Source organism: Caretta caretta, chromosome 24 (assembly GCF_965140235.1).
Source record: "Caretta caretta isolate rCarCar2 chromosome 24, rCarCar1.hap1, whole genome shotgun sequence".
NCBI classification, from domain to species: Eukaryota; Metazoa; Chordata; order Testudines; family Cheloniidae; genus Caretta; species Caretta caretta.
The window spans coordinates 13328751-13338499 of NC_134229.1; positions in this window are offsets into that span (position 1 = coordinate 13328751).

Genomic DNA, 9749 nt, shown 5'->3' on the forward strand with positions numbered 1-9749 from the left:
AGAGCAAAGTCCTCCATCCCCCTTAGTAATTGGTCCACCAGGCGCTGGAAGGTGGCAGGTGTCCCCTTAAGGCCAAAAGGCAGGACCAGGAACTCGAAGAACCCTATTGGGGTGGTGAAGGCAAACTTCACCTTGGCCTCTGGGTCCAAAGGTACCTGCCAGTAGCCCTTGGTGAGATCCATGGTAGTGAGGTACCAGGCGCCCCCCAACTTGTGTAGGATCTCATCAGTCCCAGGCATGGGGTAGGTATCAGACTTGGTGATGGCATTGAGCTTCCAATAGTCCACACAGAACCAGATCGACCTGTCCTTCTTGGGGACCAGCACCATGAGAGAGGTCCAGGGGCTGGAGGACGGCTGGGTCACCCTTGAAGACCTGGTGGGACTCCTCTCTCGCTGGAATATATTCCCATCTCAGACCAACTAATCCCTGCCCAAGAAGCAGAGATCAGAGAGATGTTGCCATAAAGAAGGAATGCCTGGCAATGGTGTGGGCCCTTCTTGGGGACCAGCACCGTGGGCGAGGCCCAGGGGCTGGAGGATGGCTGTACCACCCCTAAAGCCAGCATGTCTCCAACCTCTCTCTCGAGGTCCTGGGCTGCTTTCCCAGTGACCCTGAATGGGGAACACCCGATGGGAGGGTTGGCTCCCGTCTCCACCCAGTGGACAGCTCAATTAGTGAGCCCAGGCCGGTTGGAGAACAGCTGCTGGTATGAATGCAGCATCTCTCTGATCTATGCCTGCTGGACAGGGGCTAGCTGATCTGAGAGGGGAACTGATTCCAGGAGGAGTCAGCCCCCGCCTGAGGGAGGAGTCCCACTAGGGATCCTCTCCTTTCTCCTCCCACTGCCCACGCACAGCCAGCACCAACTTCTCCCTGTCCCAGTATGGCTTCGTAATGTTGACATGGGGCACCTGGTGGTTGTGTGCCTGACTGGACAGTTCCACTACATAGTTCACCTTGTTTACCTGTCTGATGACCTTGAAGGGGCCGTCCCAGACAGATTGCAGCTCGTTCTTCCTCATGGGGATGAAAAGTGTTGTCAGATGTCACCGGTGTGGTGCTCTGCTCTGTTCAATGTTGATAACAGTCAGCTGCGTGTGTGTGTTTCCTCCGTGTGATGCCCTGGCTCTGCGCAGATCGCTGACACAGCAGACCCCGAGAGAACCCCCAATGACCACAGACTCCAATAAGGTACAAAGACACCGGCCAGGTTTATTGCCAAATGAAACACAGTCTCTAGCTCCCAGGATCAGACGTCTGTGGTTCTGCTAGTACATATGTGCTCCCGGACAATGGACCGGCTCAGTCAGTGGTGGGACTCTCCACTGCCCCCTGGGCTGGACAAAGACAGCCCTCAGGGGTGCATCTCATACACAGGTACAAACAAGTTACCCATCACTCCTGACACATCGAGGTACAGCCCCTCTACGCGTTAGGGTGCTGTCTCCCTCCTGGTACATGTTGGTTCGAACAAACAACTCTATCCATCATATTGTCCTTTTGACCCTGTCTTTAGGATGGGTCAGCCTGTTCCTCATTATCTCTGTGGAATGTGTTCATACCAGAATGTTCTGGTGCCATCCTGGCACATGTTCATCCTATTAGGACTCGATACCTTTTAGATATGTGTGTACGTGCAATTAGCAGCTTCCAACTTGTGTGAGCAGGGCCTGCCTCTGGCTCACAGCTTAACTTTGCTTTATGTTAGCAAAGTCTTCACCATTACTATAGTTCAGGCCTCAGGCCTCACACTAGGCCTCTTATACGAGGATTTATGTGTCAAGGCCTCATCTTACTACAAGAAGCATCACCTAGTCCCCGGTAGCATAGGAGCAGCACGTGCTGAGCAGTCGTACCAGACCTTCTGCTTCCTCTGTGCCCTGGCTAGGTTTCCCCTGGCCATGAGCTCAGCGAGCCTTTCCCGGAAGGTCAGGAGATATGCCACCACTGATTCTCCATCGGGAAAGGCCTTCCCCTCCCACTCGTCTCTCATCAAGTCCAGGGGTCCCCTCACTCTCCTCCCATACAGCAACTCGAATGGGGAAAACCCTATGGATTCCTGGGGCACTTCCCTGTATGCAAACAGCAGGTGGGGTAAATACTTGTCCCAGTCCTGCGAGTGCTGGTCCATAAAGGTTTTCAGCATCATCTTTAGGGTCCAGTTGAACCTTTCCACCACCCATTGGACTGAGGGTGACACGCCGAGACCTAGGTATGTTGGACCCCACACTTCTTCCACAAGCACTGGAGCAGGGTTGACGTGAAGTTGGACACCTGGTCTGTAAGGACCTCCTTGGGGAACCCCACCCTGCTGAAAATGGTCAGTAGCGCGTCTGCCACGGTGTCTGCCTCGATAGAGGACAAGGCCACTGCCTCACGGTAGCGCGTAGCGAAATCTACCACCACCAGGATGTATTTCTTCCCTGACTGGGTCGCCCTGCTGAGGGGCCCCACTATGTCCACAGCCCCCTTCTGGAAAGGCTCCTCTATGATGGGCAAAGGTCTCAAAGCTGCTTACACTTATCCCAGGCCTTCCCCCGCTCTGGCAGGAGGCACAGGACCTGCAATACTGTTGGATTGCGTCAAAGACCCCGGGCCAGTAAAGGTTCTGCAGCAGCCTCTGCCTGGTGCGCCGGATGCCCTGAAAGGGGGATATCGTGGGCCAAGTACAACAGTCTGCGGCGGTACCTCTGGGGGACCAACTGCCTCCTGGCCTCCCAAGGTTCAGTTTGCCCCGAACGCAGCCCATTCCCAGTACAGGAATCCCTTCTCCCACAGGAATCTCTCCTGGCATTCCTCCCCCTGGATTCTTCACCACTGTGGCCAGCAAGGGCCCTCAGCTTCTCTAAGGAGGGATCTTCCTGCAGCCCCATCTGGAATTCAGCTGCTGGGTTTGAGGGTACAGCCCTGGTTGGCGGTGCCTCAGTTTCCCCACCTTGGGATGGAGGCTCCGGTCCAGCCCTGTCGAGCCGTACCCTCAATGCTTTGGTCCCCTGCTTTGGGAGGTCCCACATCCCTCACTGGCTCTGGCTCCGGGTAAGGACCAGGTCACTTTAAGTGCCATCCGGCCAGTCCTCCAAGTCATTACCCATTAGCACCTCTGTAGGCAGGTGATTGTGCACCTCAACCTCTTTCGGTCCCTCCTTAGCCCCCCATCTCAGGTGTATCCTCTCTCTAGGCACCTTGATGGAGGGCCCGAACACTCCCCTTAGGGTCATGTAGGCATTGGGCACTAGCTGGTCTGGGTCCACCACCTCGGGCTGCGCCACTGTCACCTCAGAGCCCATGTCCCAGAACCCCTGGACGCTCCTTCCCCCCACCTCTATGGGGATGATGTGGTGATCATCCCCCGGGGCCTGTCCCATGCTCACCTGACAGATTGAGTACGGGCGCTCTGGACCTGGGGCCCCGCCTTCTCCCTTGGGCCTGGCCTGGCGGTACCCTCCCCCTGGAACAGCCCTATCGACTGCAGCCCGCAGGCCCGGCGGTGCCCCCTCTCAGTGGGCTTCCACCGAGTTAACACCCCACGGGTTCTGTTTGGCAGCCATTTCCTTCATCTTCAGGCATTGCGCCACCTTGTGTCCCTTTTGGCCACAGTAATTACATTTCAGGTCCCTCAAGTCCCATGACGGGGGTCACCTGCCCCAGCATTCCCGGGCACCCCTGAGTTGGGCTTCCTGGAGTCCCACCTTTGAGAGGTCTCTGGGTGACTCCCCTTCTGAGTCCCCAAAGTGGATCTCCCTCCTCCCCCTCAATCTGCTGTCCACAAACTCATCCGCCCATGCACCCACACTGCGCAGATCTTTGAGCTTCCGGTCATAGAATCATAGAATATAAGGGTTGGAAGGGACCCCAGAAGGTCATCTAGTCCAACCCCCTGCTCAAAGCAGGACCAATTCCCAGTTAAATCATCCCAGCCAGGGCTTTGTCAAGCCTGACCTTAAAAACCTCTAAGGAAGGAGATTCTACCACCTCCCTAGGTAACGCATTCCAGTGTTTCACCACCCTCATAGTGAAAAAGTTTTTCCTAATATCCAATCTAAACCTCCCCCACTGCAGCTTGAGACCATTACTCCTCGTTCTGTCATCTGATACCATTGAGAATAGTCTAGAGCCATCCTCTTTGGAACCCCCTTTCAGGTAGTTGAAAACAGCTATCAAATCCCCCCTCATTCTTCTCTTCTGCAGGCTAAACAATCCCAGCTCCCTCAGCCTCTCCTCATAACTCATGTGTTCCAGACCCCTAATCATTTTTGTTGCCCTTCGCTGGACTCTCTCCAATTTATCCACATCCTTCTTGAAGTGTGGGGCCCAAAACTGGACACAGTACTCCAGATGAGGCCTCACCAATGTTGAATAGAGGGGAACGATCACGTCCCTCGATCTGCTCGCTATGCCCCTACTTATACATCCCAAAATGCCATTGGCCTTCTTGGCAACAAGGGCACACTGCTGACTCATATCCAGCTTCTCGTCCACTGTCACCCCTAGGTCCTTTTCCGCAGAACTGCTGCCTAGCCATTCGGTCCCTAGTCTGTAGCTGTGCATTGGGTTCTTCCGTCCTAAGTGCAGGACCCTGCACTTATCCTTATTGAACCTCATCAGATTTCCTTTGGCCCAATCCTCCAATTTGTCTAGGTCCTTCTGTATCCTATCCCTCCCCTCCAGCGTATCCACCACTCCTCCCAGTTTAGTATCATCCGCAAATTTGCTGAGAGTGCAATCCACACCATCCTCCAGATCATTTATGAAGATATTGAACAAAACCGGCCCCAGGACCGACCCTTGGGGCACTCCACTTGATACCGGCTGCCAACTAGACATGGAGCCATTGATCACTACCCGTTGAGCCCGACAATCTAGCCAGCTTTCTACCCACCTTGTAGTGCATTCATCCAGCCCATACTTCCTTAACTTGCTGACAAGAATACTGCGGTCCACTAACCACATCTTAAGGTCTGGAGGGCAGATGTCATACAGCTGCTCCAACCCCACCTCCCTGTCCTCCGGAACCAACCCATCCAGCCCGGTTCCCGCGATCTCCCTACCCCCTGTATCCGACCCATCCAGCCTGCTACTAGCCCCCTCCCTGCCCCTGGAGCTGACCCATCCAGCTGGGAACCCACTGCCTCCCTGCCCCCCGGAACCAACTTATATAGCCCGGTTCCCGCGACCTCCCTGCCCCACGGAACCGACACATCCAGCCCAATACCTGCCCCATCCCTGCCCCTGGAGCTGACCCATCCAGCTGGGAACCCACCACTCCCTACCCCCTGGAACCGACCCATCCAGCCCAGTTTCCGCAACCTCCCTGCCCCCTGGAGCCGACCCATCCAGCCTTGTATCGCCCGCCCCCCGAAGCCAACCAATCCAGCATGGTACCCCCCGCTCTCTGCAACCCCAGAGCCAATGTATTCAGCCGGTACCCGCCCCCTCCCTGCCCCCCAGAGTCAACTCATCGAACCCGGTAGCTGCCCCCTCCCCGCCCCCCATATCCCACCCAGCCAACCTGATACCCGCCCACTCCCTGCCCCCCAAAGCCGACCCAACTAGCCCAGTACTCACCCCCTCTCTGCCCCCGGAGCCAACCCATCCAGCCTGGTACCTGCCCCCTCCCTGCCCCCCAGAGTTGATCCATTGAACCCAGTACATGCCCCCTCCCCGACCCCCAGAGCCAACATATCCAGCCAGGAAACCGCCCCCTGGACCTGACCCATTCAACCTGGAATCATAGAAGATCAGGGTTGGAAGAGACCTCAGGAGGTCCTCTAGTCCAATCCCCTACTCAAAGCAGGACCAACACCAACTAAATCATCCCAGCCAGGGCTTTGTCAAGCCAGGCCTTAAAAACCTCTAAGGATGGAGATTCCACCGCCTCGCTAGGTAACCCATTCTAGTGCTTCACCACCCTCCTAGTGAAATAGTGTTTCCTAATATCCAACCTAGACCTCCCCCTCTGCAACTTGAGACCATTGCTCCTTGTTCTGTCATCTGCCACCACTGAGAAAAAGCCAAGCTCCATCCTCTTTAGAACCCCCCTTCAGGTAGTTGAAGGCTGCTCTCAAATCTCCCCTCACGCCTCTCTTCTGCAGACTAAATAACTCCAGTTCTCTCAGCCTCTCCTCATTAGTCATGTGCCCCAGACCCCTAATCATTTTCGTTGCCCTCCACTGGACTCTCTCCAATTTGTCCACATCCTCCTGTAGTGGGGGGACCAAAACTGGATGCAATACTCCAGGTGTGGCCTCACCAGTGCTGAATAGAGGGGAATAATCACTTTCCTCGTTCTGCTGGCAACGCTCCTACTAATACATCCCAAAATGCCATTGGCCTTCTTGGCAACGAGGACACACTGCTGACTCATATCCAGCTTCTCCTCCACTTAATCCCCAGGTCCTTTTTGTGCAGAACTGCTTCTTAATCAGTCGGTCCCCAGCCTGTAGCAGTGCATGGGATTCTTCCTTCCTAAGTGCAAGACTCTGCACTTGTCCTTGTTGAACCTCATCAGATTTCTTTTGGCCCAATCCTCCAATTTGTCTAGGGCCCTCTGGACCCTATCCCTACCCTCCAGCGTATCTACATCTCCCTACAGCTTAGTGTCATCTGCGAACTTGCTGATGGTGCAATTAACCCCATCATACAGATCATTGATAAAGATGTTGAAGAAAACCAGCCCCAGGACCGACCTCTGGGGCACTCCACTTGATACTGGCTGCCAACTAGACATCGAGCCGTCGATCACTACCTGTTGAGCCCGACAATCTAGCCAGCTTTCTATTCACTTGTTTTGGTTTGGTTTGTGTTTCCCAGACTAACAGGACTTAGGTGGGAAGGCTATGACAGATACAGAGGCAGCAGTGGTAATGACCCAATCAGTGGAAGACACAATGAAGATGACTGGATGTGGAAGCTGCGGCATGTACATGATCCTGGTGGGGGGACCTGAAAAGAGTTTTGTCTGCATGAAGTGCTGCCTGATAGAGCTGATGGAAGAAAAGATCCAAGGATTGGAGACGCAGGTGGAAACTCTAGTTGAGTTTAGAAGGGGGTTTGAGCAGATGATGGAGCAAAGACATGAGGAGGCTGAAGGGAAAAGCTCAGACTTGCAGATGGAAGCAGGACCAAGAAAGAACTCTGAGGGGAGACTGCTGGGTGAAGAAAATGGACAGTGGAAGCATGGGACTAAGAGAACCAGGCAGAGGAAAAGACGAGCTAGTGAAGGAGAAATAGAGCTCAGGAACAGGTTTGCGGAGTTGGAAAATGAAGAAGGGGCACAGCAGGTGGTCACTGAAGGTGAGAGGGCAAGGAAGAAGAGAAAAGCAGCTAGTCCTATAGGAAGAGGGGAAGAGTCAATGGAGATAACAACACTAAATATGAGCCCCAGGAGGAAATGGGATGGGTTGCAGAGGATTGCAAGGGAGAATAGGAATTGAGAGGATTTGCAGGCAGAGGGAACAAGGGATAGACCAGAGAATTGCACCATCACTAGGAAAAGGCAGGTCTATGTGACTGGGGACTCCTTACTGAGAAGGATGGACAGGCCTGTAACCAGAGCTGATCCAGAGAACAGACGGGTGTGCTGTCTGCTGGGTGCTAATATACGGGATGTGGACCTGAGGCGGAAGAGGATCCGAACGGGAACAGGAAAGAATCCACTGATCGTCCTTCATGTGGGAACAAATGATACAGCTGGATTCTCGCTGGAATGTATCTAGGGAGACTGTGCCAGGCTGGGGAAGACACTTAAGGAAATCGAGGCTCAGATGATCTTCAGTGGGATTCTGCCTGTTCCTAGAGAAGGGCAACAAAGATGTGACAAGATTATGATGATCAACAGACAGTTGATCACGGCTCAGGCAGTGGTGCTATAAGGAGAGCTTTGGGATGCCACTGGAAGGCATTCATGGACAGAGGACTGTTCTCTTAGGATGGACTTCACCTGAGTAGGGAGGTGTCGCGGAGTGTGGGGGAGTCCAGGCCCTGCACCCCTCTTCCTGGGATCCACTGAGACTCTCAGCCAGCCAGTAAAACAGAAGGTTTATTGGACAACAGGAACACAGTCCACAACAGAGCTTGTGGGTACAACCAGGACCCCTCAATCACGTCCTTCTGGGGGAGCAGGGAGCTTAGACCCCAGCCCTGGGGTTCCCTGTGTTCCTCTCCCCAGCCTCCCAAACTGCCAACTAAACCCACCCAGCAGGTTCCCTGCTGCAGCCTCTGTTCACATTCCTGGGCAGAGGTGTTACCTCCCCCTCCCCCTCCTGGCTCAGGTGACAGGCTCTCAGGTCTCCCATCCCCAGGGCACATTCCCAGGTCAACACTCCCCCCTCCCTGCTGAGTCACATCGTCACATCTCTCCCCCCTTCGAGACTGAACTGAGCGGGGTCACTGTGACCAGTGACCTGGGGAAGTTCGGGGCCCCCTCTCCGGGACAGCGCATCCGCTATCAGGTTGGCACTTCCCTTCACGTGGACCACGTCCATGTCGTAATCCTGCAGGAGCAGGCTCCATCTCAGGAGCTTGGCGTTGGCTCCTTTCATCTGGTGCAGCCAGGTCAGGGGAGAGTGGTCGGTGTAGACGGTGAAGTGTCGCCCGAAGAGATAGGGCTCTAGTTTCTTGAGGGCCCACACCATGGCCAGGCACTCCTTCTCGATGGCCGCGTAGTGTTGCTCCCGGGGTAGCAACTTCTTGCTCAGGTACACGATGGGGTGTCTCTCCCCCTTTTCATCCTCCTGCATTAACACCGCCCCCAGTCCCGTGTCGGAGGCGTCGGTGAACACCACAAAGGCCTTGTCAAAGTCCGGGTTCGCCAGAACTGGGCCACTGACCAGAGCCTCCTTCAGCGCCCGGAAAGCCACCTGGCACTGCTCGGTCCAGACCACCTTGTCTGGCTTCCCCTTCTTGCATAGCTCAGTGATGGGGGTGGCTATGGCGCTAAAGTGGGGCACAAATCTTCGGTAGTATCCTGCCATCCCAATAAAGGCTTGGACCTGCTTTTTGGTGTGGGGAGCGGGCCAGTCTCTGATCACCTCCACCTTGGCTGGTTCCGGCTTTAGGCGGCCGCTCCCCACCCGATGGCCCAGGTAAGACACTTCCGCCATCCCCACCTTGCACTTCTCCGCTTTTACAGTCAGCCCAGCCCCCTGGAGTCGGTCCAGCACTTGTCTAACCTGGGACACGTGGTCCTCCCAGGTCTGGCTAAAGACACAGATGTCATCAATATACGCCACGGCAAAACTCTCCATCCCCCTCAGGAGCTGGTCCACCAGGCGCTGGAAGGTGGCCGGCGCTCCCTTGAGGCCGAAAGGCAGGGTCAGGAACTCATAGAGCCCCAGAGGGGTGATAAAGGCCGATTTCAGTCGGGCATCTGCATCCAGCGGCACTTGCCAGTAGCCCTTTGTAAGGTCCATGGTGGTAAGGTACCGAGCTCCTCCCAGTTTGTCTAGGAGCTCGTCCGGCCTGGGCATGGGGTAGGCATCAGATACAGTGATGGCATTGAGCTTCCGATAGTCCACGCAGAACCGGACCGACCCGTCCTTTTTGGGGACCAGCACCACCGGCGAGGCCCAAGGGCTGGCCGATGGCTGGATCACCCCCAAAGCCAGCATGTCCCAGACCTCTCTTTCCAGGTCCTGAGCAGTTTTCCCTGTGACTCGGAAGGGGGAGCATCTTATCGGCGGGTGCGACCCTGTCTGCACCCGGTGGACAGTCAGATTAGTGCGTCCAGGCTGGTTGGAAAACAGCTG